The sequence below is a fragment of the Carlito syrichta genome, unplaced genomic scaffold, assembly GCF_000164805.1.
Source record: "Carlito syrichta isolate Samal-C Ts95f unplaced genomic scaffold, Tarsius_syrichta-2.0.1 Scaffold313490, whole genome shotgun sequence".
Taxonomy (NCBI): domain Eukaryota; kingdom Metazoa; phylum Chordata; class Mammalia; order Primates; family Tarsiidae; genus Carlito; species Carlito syrichta.
In genome coordinates, this window is record NW_007257586.1 from 141,404 (window position 1) to 155,112 (window position 13,709).

The window sequence follows — 13,709 nt, forward strand, 5'->3', positions numbered from 1 at the left end:
ACTGTCTTATTTACATTAACATAAGTCCACAAGATTTATCCTTACATAACACATGACAAGATTTCTTTTTTTAAGGGTTCCACATTTTCTCTGTCCATTCATTCTTTGGAGGACATTTAGGTTGCTTCCACCTTTTGGCTTTTGTCAATAATGCTGTCATAAACATGAATGTACACATATCTTCTTCAGGTTCTGCTTTGTATCTTTGGTTAGACACACACAAGAGGAATTACTGGTCACAGGGTAATATATTTTTTCATTCTTTAGTAGATGTATTTACTTCAGTGATCATTTCCTATCATGAAGATTTTTTTTTTAACTTTGAGGAGTTAGTTTTGTATTTTTCATTGTTGTTTATTCTTTTAGTGTCATGTAATGAAGCATTGTCATTGGCAGTGTCTTAACATTCATCTTATATTTAGTTCTAATAACTTTATAGTTTTTGTATTCAAGCATTTAATCATTTTGAATAGTTTTTTTTTAATATGATTGAAGAGCCTGTCTTTTTTTTTTTTTTCTTTTTTGGCTAACCATTTTTCCAACACCATTTGTTGAAGAAGTTTTGCTTCACCATTGTGTGGCCATGCCAACTTTGTTAAAGATTATTTCATTGTATTCATAAGGATTTATATTGAGGTTTTCCATTTTGTTCCATTATCTGTCTTTTTGTGTGCCAGTGCCACATGTTTTTATTCCTGGAAATTAGTCATATGCTTTAAAATCAGGAAGTGTGATACATGTATGTTATCCTTTATCGCTGTTTTCTTAAGTATTTATTCTTCCTTGAAATTTTATGTAAATTTAGGATTAAAAAATATTTTTTCAAAGAAAACTATCACAAGTATTCATAGGAATTACATGAAATTTGCATATCACTGTGGGTACAGTTGACATTTTAATTATAATAAATAATAATAATCTTTTGACTTCTGTTGAGTTGGAGTCTCACCATGTCTTCCATGCTAGAGTACAGTGAAATGATCCTGACTCAAAACACCCTCAACCTCCTGGGCTCAGACAACCCTTTTTCTTCAGTCTATTGAGTAGCTGGGATGACAGGCATGTGTCATCATGTCTGGGTAAATTTTTTTTTTTAATTTTTGTGTCTTGAGGTCTTGCTATGTTGTCTAGGATGTTCTTGAACCCCAGGGCTCAAGCAAATTACCTACTTCAACCTCCCAAGGTGCTAAGATTACATGTTTGAGCCACACACCAAGCCTAAATATCCTAACTCTTCAGAGTGTGTTGCTTAACTTGCACATATTTTTCAATTTTATTGTTTTTCTTCAACTTTAAATTTTGTTTTATTTCCTTATGATGACAAATAAATGCATCATATATTTTCAGTTTTTTCTTTTTTGAGTTTTCGTCTTACTCATTCACCTAGGCTGGAGTGTTGTTGCATACTCATGGTCAACCCAGTGTCAATTTGCTAGGCTCTGGTGATTCTTCATCCTCAACCTTCCAAATAGCTGGAACTTCAAGCATGTACTACCTCAGCCAGCTAATTTTTTATTTATTGTAGAGACAAGCCCTGGAATAAAAAAGGGAGAAGACAACAGCCATACACTCATGTAGATGGGAATACTTGTGCGAGTGACACAAATGCGAGGTCTAAATGTCAATGAAGATGTCAGACTTTAAAATGTGGATTGGGAATCTCTGCTCTAATGAGACTAATTTTGAGAAGCCAAGGTTTCTATTGTTGACACAGAGAGACATCATCTGTTTACTCTTATGTTCTTCAATCCTACATCTTCTCATTCCTTTTCAGTGTACTTCCAGCACATTCAGAGTGAGAGCCAAAGTTCTCATGTTTTGTGAGAGACTGTATCATCTGACTGTTCATCCATTGCCTTGGGGAGTTGGAAAATATCTGGACATATTTCTAGGGATTTCAAGTCATTTTAAAAGTTCCATTTATGTCTCATGTCAGAAGTGTATACAGGAAGTAGTGGCATTGTTGGGGTTTAGTTCAGCAATCTCTAGAGCACTAGATACAGATATGTGATGTATTTTCTGCATTATAATATGCAGTTTTATGGAGGTTTCCAAACACAATGCTAAAGGAGTTTGGACTGAGTCATTTTATCTGGGCACAAAGCATGATATTAAATTTTTAAAAACAATGTATTATTACATTAAATTTTTATTTTCTTGTATGAACTAAACTTAGAACTTTAACTTTTATTTGCCTAAATGTGTCTCATATAAAATAGACTGATGTAGGCCAGGCTCGGTGGCTCAGCCTGTAAACCCAGCACATTGGGAGGCCAAGGTGAGTGAATTGCCTGAGCCTGCGGGTTCAAGACCCGCCTGGGCAACTTAATGAGACCTCATCTCTACAACAAATCAAAAAAAAATTTAGCCGGGCATAGTAGCACACGCCTGTAGTTCCAGCTACTTGGAAGGCTGAGGTGGAAGGATTGCCAGAGCCCAGCAGGTCGAGGCTGCAGTGACCGGGAGCGGCCACTGCACTCCAGTCTGGGCAACAGAGTGAAACTGCAACTCAAAAAAAAAAAAAAAAATTGACTGATGTATCTGTTCACCTCATAGCATTCCTAAAGAAATTAATGCTGTAGGTAAACCTAAAACATTGCCAAGTATGTAGTAAAAAATTTATTGTTAACTTTTGTCCTTTAAACTATCATTTTATAATTTTTGTTATTTTATTATATAGAATACCAGAGCTAAGTTATCTATTTTTAGTTTTTAATTTGCAGTATATTAGTTTACATATAATATTTGTTTTTAAAAGTTCTGAAATAATATACTTGAATATATATCATGTAAGAGGTGAGTTAGGTAAAAACCTTCTGCTTTGGTTTAAATATTTTTTTGTTTATTGCATGCGAAAAGTTATCACTACTATTTCCTTTCACCTATTTGTGAATAGTAATATGTATTCCCAATAGTTCATTTTGTACATCAGTATATTATACCATATTTCACAGTATTCATGTTGCCTCCAGTATTTATAAATGTGAGGTTTTTCTTCATTCCTAAAGATTAAATTACCACTTTCCCTGTTGTGCAAAAATAACAGCAGTATATTTATGACATAGTAAAGAAGATTCAGTACTACAATTTAAATGCTTAGTCCTTAAAATTTTTTCATCAGCCAGGCTTGGTGACTCAGTCAGTAATCTCAGCAATTTTGGAGGCCAAAGTGAGTGGATTGCTTGAGCCCATGGATTCGAGACCCACCAGGGCAACTTAGCAAGACCTCGTCTCTACAATAAATCAAAAATTATCTGGGCATAGTAGCACGTGCCTGTAATTCTGGCTACTTGGAAGGCTGAGGCAGAAGGATCGCTGGAGCCCAGCAGGTCGAGGGTGTGATGGCTGGGAGTGTGCCACTGTATTCCAGTCTGGGTGACAGAGTGAGACTCCAGCTCAAAAAATTTTTTCATCAAATCTTTTTATGAGTAATTAAAATTCATTGTGTTCTTATATATAACTAACCTAATTTCATGCTAATAATTCATAATGTCTGTTTTTCATAGATGCCAAAAGTTGAAAATTGTAGTTATATAAAAGGATTGTTTAAGAAGTACAACTATGTTTTTCCATAAATTTATAGATAACAGTTTCTCTTATTTTTATTTTTTATCTATCTACAAATTCATACTTTTGCCGTGATTTAGCATTCTCTTTCTCACATCAGATAATTATGTTCATGCATCAGCTAATTATGGTCAAAATGATAACCTAATATGACTTCAGATACCTTATTCAGCTCTGTAGACTCTATTCTAATTAAGAGAATGGAGGACAATAATTCAAATATAAATCAGAAACGTGTCTTGTGCCAAGATTATGTAAGCACTTACATGGTTGTATACATTTTATTTTTGTTATAATTCATTTAATTCTTGGTTAGTGGTCATTTTATTTTATCTAGGTGAGTAATCATGGAAATTCTCCTACTTTCATCATGTGTTTATCAATGAGTGTATATCATCTTTGTATGTGAAATGCTTTCAATTTAGTTGTATGTGTCTCTTGCTACTATCTAATTTCAATTAGAATAATCACCTCCAAATTTATTCTGAATTTAGATACTTTAAGATATCCTGCTATTTAAAGGCTGAATAATATTCCATTGTCAATGCATTTGAAATTGTCTTCTTTGATGAAAGATGTTTGGCTTGTTTTCAAGTATTAAATTTTGTGAGTAATGTTGCAGTAAATATCGGTGTGAAAATAACTCTTCCATTTGAATCTAAATGCAAGGATTTATTTCACTCCTGTCTATTTTTCAGTGTAACTGTCTGCCTTATGATAGCACTAAACTGTTTCAATTACTGTAGCATTTTCATGGACCTTAGAGGTTTGATGTGAGTTTTAGGGTTTTTTGTATTTCTGAAAAAAATGACATGGTGAATTTGGCAAATATTTTGTTGAATCTGTCGGTCACCTTGGTTAGTATGCATATCTTCGCAGTCATGTGTTTGCCACAACTCAGGAAGTTTCTTCTACAGTACAACCTCTCACAACACTAGCTGAAACATGCATACTGATGGGTTTTTAGAACACTTACATGGTGTTGAAATCTTGTACTAGGAGGGGCTCACTCTCCAGAAAGATAATTACAGGACATTTTTTGTTCCTTGTATTTACCATCTGCAAAAAGTTAAAATTAATTTTGTGATGTTTTCTAAAATGTTTAGTTTTCAATGAATGAACTTCCATTAGCATTTTTCGTAGGGTGGCTAGTGATTAAGTTTTTCTGTTTCTGTTCATTTTGAATATTTTTTATTTTGAAAGACAGTTTTGCTCGACATGGTGTTCTCTATAGCTCTGCTCTTTTAGCATGTTTGCTGTATAACCCAAATTCCTTCTGAACAGCAACATTGCTACTGAAATGTCCACTGATAATGTCATAGGAGCATCACTGTACATAATGCATCAATGTTTTTTTCTTTCATACAAGCATGTGTTCTTGTCTGTGCCTTTTGAATCTTTTTTTTTTTTTAGTAAAGAGTCTCAATCTGCCAGGTTTAGTAGCTCAGCCTGTAATCGCATCACTTGGGAAGGCTGAGGTGAGTGGATTGCCTGAGTCCGTGGGTTTAAGACCTGCCTGGGCAACTTGGCAAGACCTCATCTTTACAATAAAGCAAAAATTAGCTGGGTGTGATAGCATATGCCTGTAGATCCAGTTACTTGGAAGGTTGAGGCAGAAGGATTGCCAGAGTCCAGCAGGTCAAGGCTGTGGTGGCTGATAGCGTGCCACTGTACTCCAGTCTGGGTGACAGAGTGAGACTCCAAATAAAAAAAAAGAGTCTCAATCTATCATCCAGGCTAGAATGCAGTGGCAAACTTACATCTACTGAAGCCTTGGCCTGCTGAGCTCAGGGGATCCTTGTACTTCAACCTTCCAAGTAGCTGAGAATATAGGTATGTGGCACCATTGCCAGTTAATTTTTTGATTTATTTTAAATGAAATGTCTCAGCATGATTGCCAAGATGTTCTTAAACTCCTCACTCAGGAAGTTCTTTCAACTTGACCTCCCAAAGTATGGAATTACAGGTGTGAGCCACCACATTTACCCCAAAATTTTGACAGTAGCTTGCCTGACTTTATGTTTGTGTTTACCCTAGTTCAAGTTCAGTAACTTGATTTTCCTATTTTTCTTCCTTGCATTTGTAAACTTCTCAGATTTTTTGGTAATTTTCACCTCCACAAATCCTTATTTTTAATACATTTTAAATGTCTTTGTTGAGTTTTTCCCCTGGTTTTGTTTGGATATCTGTATTCTGTAAAGCTTATCAGGTCTCATTAAGTTGGTTATTTTGAAGGCATGTGTATGCCTCCAATTTATTGGGGTTGAATTCTGGATTTTCGTTGTTGTTGTACCCTAAATTGAGTCCTTTATCCCAATTATCTGTTTGCTTTGAGGTACTTTGTTGGCATTTGGATATTTGAAAATCTACCTGTCATAATGTTTATGGAGTTACTTTGTCTAGACAAATGTGACACAAATCACTAAGTCAGATTCTGGGAGTCTCTCATACCTGTTTTTAGGATGTATCTTTTCTGGAATTATGCACTCCAGTAAGGGCGATGGAGTGAGACTCCAACTCAGAAAAAAAATCTTGGAGAATTCTGCATGGGAATGAAGGGCAAAGAGGATGCTCTTTTTCAAATAACCACTACAAATTTAACAAATGTCAGAAAGTCTTTCATCAACACTCCAAATTTGTTATCCACCAGAGTATCCATATTTCCGAAATAGCTTCCAAACACGAATATGGCAACATATTTAACCAGTCCTCAAAATGTAATCATCAAAAAAATAGTGGAGGAAATGTACACAATATTTGTGGGAAAGTGTTTAGAAGCCATCATATCTAAATAGACGTGAAAGAATCCAAGATGGATAGAGAGCCTTCGAAAGTAAAAAATATGGCAAAGCCCTTAGCTATTACTCATGTCATTTACAACATCAGAAAATTCATACTGGAGAGAAGCTCTATAATTGTGAAGAATGTGATAAAACCTTTACTTTGTATTCACATCAGAGAATACATACTGCATGTAAACCCTATAAGTGTCAAGTATGTGACAAAGCCTTTCATCAGTACTCAAATCTTATTCAACATCAAAGATACCATACTGGAGAGAAACACTATAAATGTGAAGAATGTGGCAAAACCTTTTGCTCTCATTCAGAGCATGCTTAGCATATGATGATCCATACTGGAGAGAAACCCTACAAATGTGAAGAATATGGCAAAGCCTTTCAAACTCATAAACTATTTACTGAACATAGGAGGATCCATACTGTAGAGAAACCCTACCAATGTAAAGATTGTGGAAAAGGTCTTCACTCTCTCAAAGGATATGCTGCACATGAGACCATCCATACTGGAGAGAAACCCTACAAATGTGAAGAATGTGGCAAAGCCTTTCACTCTTATAAAGAATTTGCTATACATATGAGGATCCATACTGGAGAGAAACCACACAAATATAAAGAATTGGCAAAGCCATTAACTTTCACAATCGATTTGCTGGGCACATGACCATTCATACTGAAGAAAAACTCTTCAGATGTGAAAAATATGGTAAAGTTGTTGCTCTCATATACAAAGATAATTGCTCTCTTAAAATGTATATATTGTAAGTTTATGTTTAGTTTTTAAGAATTTTTAAAAATGTAATTGCATGGTATTTGAAAGCACCATGAAAATGTAATTCACAATGGGTGTATATATTTATTTATTTTTATTTTTTTTTGAGTTGGAGTCTCACTCTGTCCCCCAGGATGGAGTGCAGTGGCATGCTCCCGGCCACTGCAGCCTCAACCTGCTGGGCTCCAGCAATCATTTCACCTCAGCCTTCCAAGGAGCTGGAACTACAGGTGCGTGCTACCATGTCCAGCTAATTTTTTGATTTATTGTAGAGATGAGGTCTCACCAAGTTGCCCAGGCAGGTCTCAAACCCGCAGGCACAGGCAATCCACTCACCTCAGTCTCCCAAAGTGCGGGATTACAGGCTGAGCCACCGAGTCCAGCTCACAATAGGTGTATTTAATTAAGGTTTTAAATATATTTTATTTTTCTCCACAACTAAAGAATATCATTGAATAATTTTGTCTTGTTGCTTTTACTTTATATAATTAACAAATGACGTTTTAAAAAAATTTCCTATTTTTGATGAGAAGAGTGCAATAGTTTTGGCCTTCTGACAGGGAAATATTATGTTATAGTTGAAAAAAATGATTAGTAATACTTTAAACAGAAAGTGGTTTTGTTATCTATCCTATGTTGGATTCATATTCTTTGTGCCTGGAAGGAGATTTTAAAGTTGCTAGCAGTTTGGCACTGAAAAATACTATAGCTGATCACAAAACTCTGTTAATGAAATCAATTTTTGAGGAGAGGTTTGGAGTCTCACTCTGTGCCCCAGACTGGAGTTCAGTGGCAAGCTCATGGCTACCATATCCTCGATGACCGGCTGGGCTCAGGTGATCCTTCCACCTCACCCATCCAAGTGCTGGAACTACAGGCATACACCACCACCCCTGGCTAATTTTTGGTTTATTATTGAGATGAGGTCTCGCTATATTGCCCAGACTGGTCCTAACTCCTGGTTTCAAGCAATCCTCTCAACAATTGATTTTTTATTGACTTTACTTTGCTAATTTGTTCAGTGAAAAGTTGGGAGACTTTATAAGTCTAGGGGCTGTTTTTATTTCTGTATTTTTTGACATTCCAACAAAGTGAACAAACACAAAATACTGCTTAATTTGTAATAAATCCTCTTTAAAATGCAATAAATATTCCTCTTAGAGTGAATTTCTGTCTCTATGTAAGACACAACAATTTCAGAATGAAGAAACTGGATTGTTGTGGATTCCACATTAACAATCCATTAACATATTTTGTATATTATGTGTATTATATACAGTATCCTTACAATAATGTAAGTAAATTAAATAAGAAAAAAGTGAATACTGTATATTCTCACATATAAGTGAGAGCTAAACACTGGGTACACACAGACTTAAAAATGAGAACGATAGGCCCTAGAAACTGGTGAAGTGGGAGGGGGAGATGGGTTGATAAACTGCCTGTTGGGCACTGTCTGCAGTGTTCTGGTGATGAGTTCAAAAGATGTTTAAACTTGACCATCACACAATATATCCATGTAATAAGCCTGCACAGTTACACCCTGAATTGAAAAGAAAAAAAGGCCAGGCTCGGTGGCTCAACCTGTAATCCTGCACTTTGGGAGGCCAAGGTGAGTGCATGGCCTGAGTCCGCGAATTTGAGACCTGCCCAGGCAACTTGGCAAGACCTCATCCCCTTTTTATAAAAATTAAAAAAATTAACCGGACGTGGTAGCGCGCACCTGTAGTTCCAGCTACTTGGAAGACTGAGGTGGAAGGATCGCCAGAGCCCAGCAGGTCAAGGCCGCGGTGGCTGGGAGCATGCCACTGCACTCCAGTTTGGATGATGGAGTGAGACTCCAACTCAAAAAAAAAAAAAAAAAAAAGGAAAACAGAATGTCTTAAAGGAGAAAAAGTATCTTTACTATTCATTAAATGAAAGCAGGTCATCATAAAGTACTTCATCCTTGCCATCTTCACCAACAGAATTTGAAGTTGAGGTGGAAGAAGAGGATCTGGTCTTGCTGTCTTAGGTGGCAGAGGTGGAAAAGTTGCAGAAGGTGGACAAAAGGCAAGTGAGTTGGGACACTTGGTGTAGCTTGACAGAAACAAAACTTAGTTTCTGTTCGATGGTTTTACATTTTCATTTCTCTAAAAACGTGGCTATATGATACCAATTCTACTTCCTCCATTGGCTCTAGTTTGAGTGCCCTGTTGTAATGGGGCCCTGTTACAAAAGAAGTCAGAAGCAATCTCTAATCTCAGAACCCTTCTGCCAGCTTGTGGAATGCCAGTGTGCTTATAACATTGCTGCTCCTTTTTTTTTGAGTTTGATCTCACTCTATTCGCCAGGTTGGATGCAGTGGTAAGTTCATGATCACTCAGCCTTGAGGTCATGGGATCAGGCCATCTTGCCCCTCTAGCCCTAAGTAGCTCATGCTACAAACGTATGCCACAATGCCCAAACAAGTACTGGATTCATTGTTAAGACAAAGTCTCACCAAGTTGCCCTGGTTGACCTGGAAACCCTAGACTCAGGCAGTCCTGTCTACTCTGCTTCCCAAACTACTTTAATTACAGGCATGAGCCACCATGCCCAGCCTCTTCTGTTTCCTTTCCAGTCATATGGCAGTGAGTTGGAAGCACTTCACCCATCAAGTCATGTGCTGTTAATTCCTCTGGTGTGGCCTCTGGGCTCTGCAATGTCTTCAGGATTTATATCTTGATACCCTCACCTCCTCACCTTTTTGCCATATATACAATCATTCTTTATAATTTCCTTGATATGCTCTGGAGAGACCAAGTGCTCATATGGAAACATTAGCATCACATGGAGTGTGGAACAGAATCTCACAATGCTTGTATTCACCACAGAGCAGCAGGACATGTCCACAAAATTATTGATTGATACAGTGTGTTATCTAATTTTATGCCCTTATGAGTTAATACATCATCCTTACATTTATTTATACTTTTCTCAATTGCTAATGGTGTTATGTATAACCTGCAAATGCATACATTTTAAGTTTACATTTGTATGATAGATTTGTGTAATTCATGGCAGTATATGTCAAAACACACTAGAATATACTTCTAACTAATGTGCCCATGACACATTAAATTGGTAAAATATATTCTGAAACTGTGGTTTGTATGTGAGTTTGTTTTAAATGATCACAAATTGTCAAAAATAAACAAACCCCAAACAATAAAAAACTTCCAAACTTTGTTAAAAATATGTGGACTTTTGTTCACACCCATGTTCTTCATGGACAAACTGTATAGTGAGAAAAATAAATGTGGAAATAACAAGACACTATAAAGTTCACTAGTCATATTTGGAAGACAGCCAAATAAAACATAATTAGAAATATAGTAACTCAGCAGCATAAAATGTATGAGATGAATATTAAATTTGATTGAGCTGGTAACAGCAATTCTTGTTTTTGTTTTGAGTTGGAGTCTCACTTTACCACCCAGGCTGGAATGCAGTAGCACACTTTCAGCCACCATAGCCTCTACCTGCTAGGCTCATGTGATCTGTCCACCTTAGCCTTCCAAGTGGCTGGAACTACAGGCACACTCCACCATGCCTGGCTAATTGTATGATTTATTGTAGAGATGAGGTCTCACTGAGTTGTGTAGGCTAGTCTCTAACCTGTGGGCTTAGGTAATCTTGTCACCTCGGTCTCCCAATGTCCTGGGATTGTAGGTGTGAGACACCAAACCTGGCCTGAGCAGAAACATTGAGCACAGTGTATATACTCACAGAGTTTAGAAAAGTCTGAGTGATAAAATATACAATTATAGTTCAACATAAATGGAGGCTTGAATGCAAATATGTGAAACACTTCTCAAATGTTTGTATAATGGTTTGACTAATATATATGAAAATAGATTTGATGATTTATGCATTTCAAAATAATAAAAAACCAGATGTAAATGTCTAAATTTAGAAGTAAAGTGTCTAATACAGAAATATAAAACAGTATTACATGCAATATTAGCCAAACTGCATAATACTAAAAAGAAAGAAAACACCTAAAAGTAGTGAAGGGCAAGGCATGGTGATTCAGGACTATAATCCCAATACTTTGGGTGGCCAAGATGGGAAGGATGTCTTGAGCCCAGGAGTTTGAAAGCAGCCTGGACAGTGTACCAAGACCTCGTATCTACAAAAGACAAGTAAAATTTAGGTGTGGTTGCCCATGTTGTCTTCATGCTCTCAGGAGGCTTAGGGAGAGAATTGCCTGAGCTCATACGTTGAGCCATAATCATGCCACTGCACTCCAGTCTGGGTGGCAGAGAGATACCAACTCAAAAAAAGTATATATGTATGTATATATACAAATTATAAATACAAATATATAAATAATATAATAATAAATTAAAAATACAAACCAAAAACAAAAAAACTACACTAAAAACAGTTGAGTATTTGGAAATGAAGTTTTATTTTCCCAGAAAACAGAGAAATAAGCATTAACAATGCTGATATAAAATCTTAAAGCTAAAATTGGATATCATTAAAGAATAGGAAAAAAATGTAATCCCGTGCTTTGGGAGGCTGAGGTGAGTGGATTGCCTGAGCCCGTGGGTTCGAGACCCACCTGGGCAACTTGGTGAGATCTCATCTCTACAATAAATCAAAAAAATAGCCGGACTTGGTAGTGCGCACCTGTAGTTCCAGCTACTCGGAAGGCTGGGGCGGAAGGATCGCTGGAGCCCAGTAGGTCGAGGCTGCGGTGGCCGGGAGTGGCCACTGCACTCCAGTCTGGGCGGCAGAGTGAGACTCCAACTCAAAAAAAAAAAAAAAAATTTATCTGACATTTCAAGTCCTTATTGAAAGTGGGGCATTCAATTATTTCAGTTACCGTGCTGCTGTGCATTTTTTGCTTTATTTTGACATTTGCTTCACATATTTGGGAACCTTGATATCAGTTGAATACACATGTGCACCTGCTATTGATTGCTAATACTTTTATCATTAAGTAAAAATCATTCTTTGCTTTTTGTGAGAGTATTTGGTTTCTGAGTCAACATCTCACTGTGTCACCCAGGGTGGAGTACAGCAGTATGCTCACGGGGACTGCAACCTTGGCCTCCTGGGTTCAAACAATCCTTCCTCTGAGTTTTCCAAGTAGTTGGAATTACAGGTACACACCACCATTCTTAGCTAAAATTTTTTTTTTTTTTTTGAGTTGGAGTCTCACTCGGTCGCCCAGACTGGAGTGTAGGGGCCGCTCCCGGCCACCGGAGCCTCACCTGCTGAGCTCCAGCGATCCTTCTGCCTCGCGCTTCCAAATGGCTGGAACTACAGGCGCGCGCTACCATGCCCGGCTCAGTTTTTGATTTATTGTAGAGATGAGGTCTCGCCAAGTTGCCCAGGCGGGTCTCGAACACACGGGTTCAGGCAATTCACTCACTTCGGCCTCCTAAGGCATGGGATTACAGGCTAAGCCACCGAGCCCAGCTCCTAAAATTTTTTTTACCAGGTCTCTTCAATTTGTTCACTCTAGTCTTGAACCCTCAGGCTATCCTAGTGCTTTCAATTCCCCAAAAAGTGACAATTTCTAAATTACTGAGTGTTTTTTCTAATATAATGTTGCAATCCTGGTTTGTTGGTACTATTTGCATAGAATACATTAAGTTCCCTACATATGAGCATTTAAGTTGCGATCTTTCAAAAATGTGAATGTGTTCCCTTATTCAATCACATGAGTTTTAATTTTTCTTTTTTGTTTTTGATGTATCATCTCTGAAAACTTTATTTTGTTTTTATGAGTTGAAGTCTCACTCTCTCGCCCAGACTGGAGTGCAGTGGCCACTCCCGGCCACTGCAGCCTCGACCTGCTGGCCTCCGGTGATCCTTCCACCTCAGCCTTCCAAGTAGGTGGAACTACCAAGCCCAATTAATTTATTTTGATTTATTGTAGAGACGAGATCTTGCCAAGTCATCCGGGCAGGTCTCGAACCTGCTAGTTCAGGCAATCCACTTGCCTTGGCCTCCCAAAGTGCTGGGATTATAGGCTGAGCCACTGAGCCTGGCCTGTTTTATTTTTCAAGAGAATTATTCCCTTGGGACATTTCTTGTGGGGTCGTTTGCATGGAGACAAACACACTCAGTTTTGCTTATTTTGGTAAGTCTATATTTTCAGCCATATTTCAACTACAGTTTATCCAGATCTGGCAGTATTGTGTCCATATCTGTAGACTCTGCCTCTCTAGATTCAGCCAATGAAAGGTCAAAACTATTTCAAAAAATAGATTGTTGCATTCTGTCACCAAGATATTGGATTGCTTGATGCTGTACAATAAACCCCATAATCTATACACATTTTATATTCGTTTCAATATTTATGACACATCTTTAATTTTTTTTATTTTTTCTGCTTGGCTATGACTATTATGTCCCTCTAGTTCATTTTAATTCAATTATTGGATTTTGAAACTTCACTGTTTTATTATTTTTTATAGTTGTATTCTATGCTGATATTCTGAATTACCTTGTATGTAATTTCTATTTTTTGTCTGTTGGTCATCTACTTTCTTTATTTAGCATGCTTAAGAGGATAATTTTGAATTTTTTCA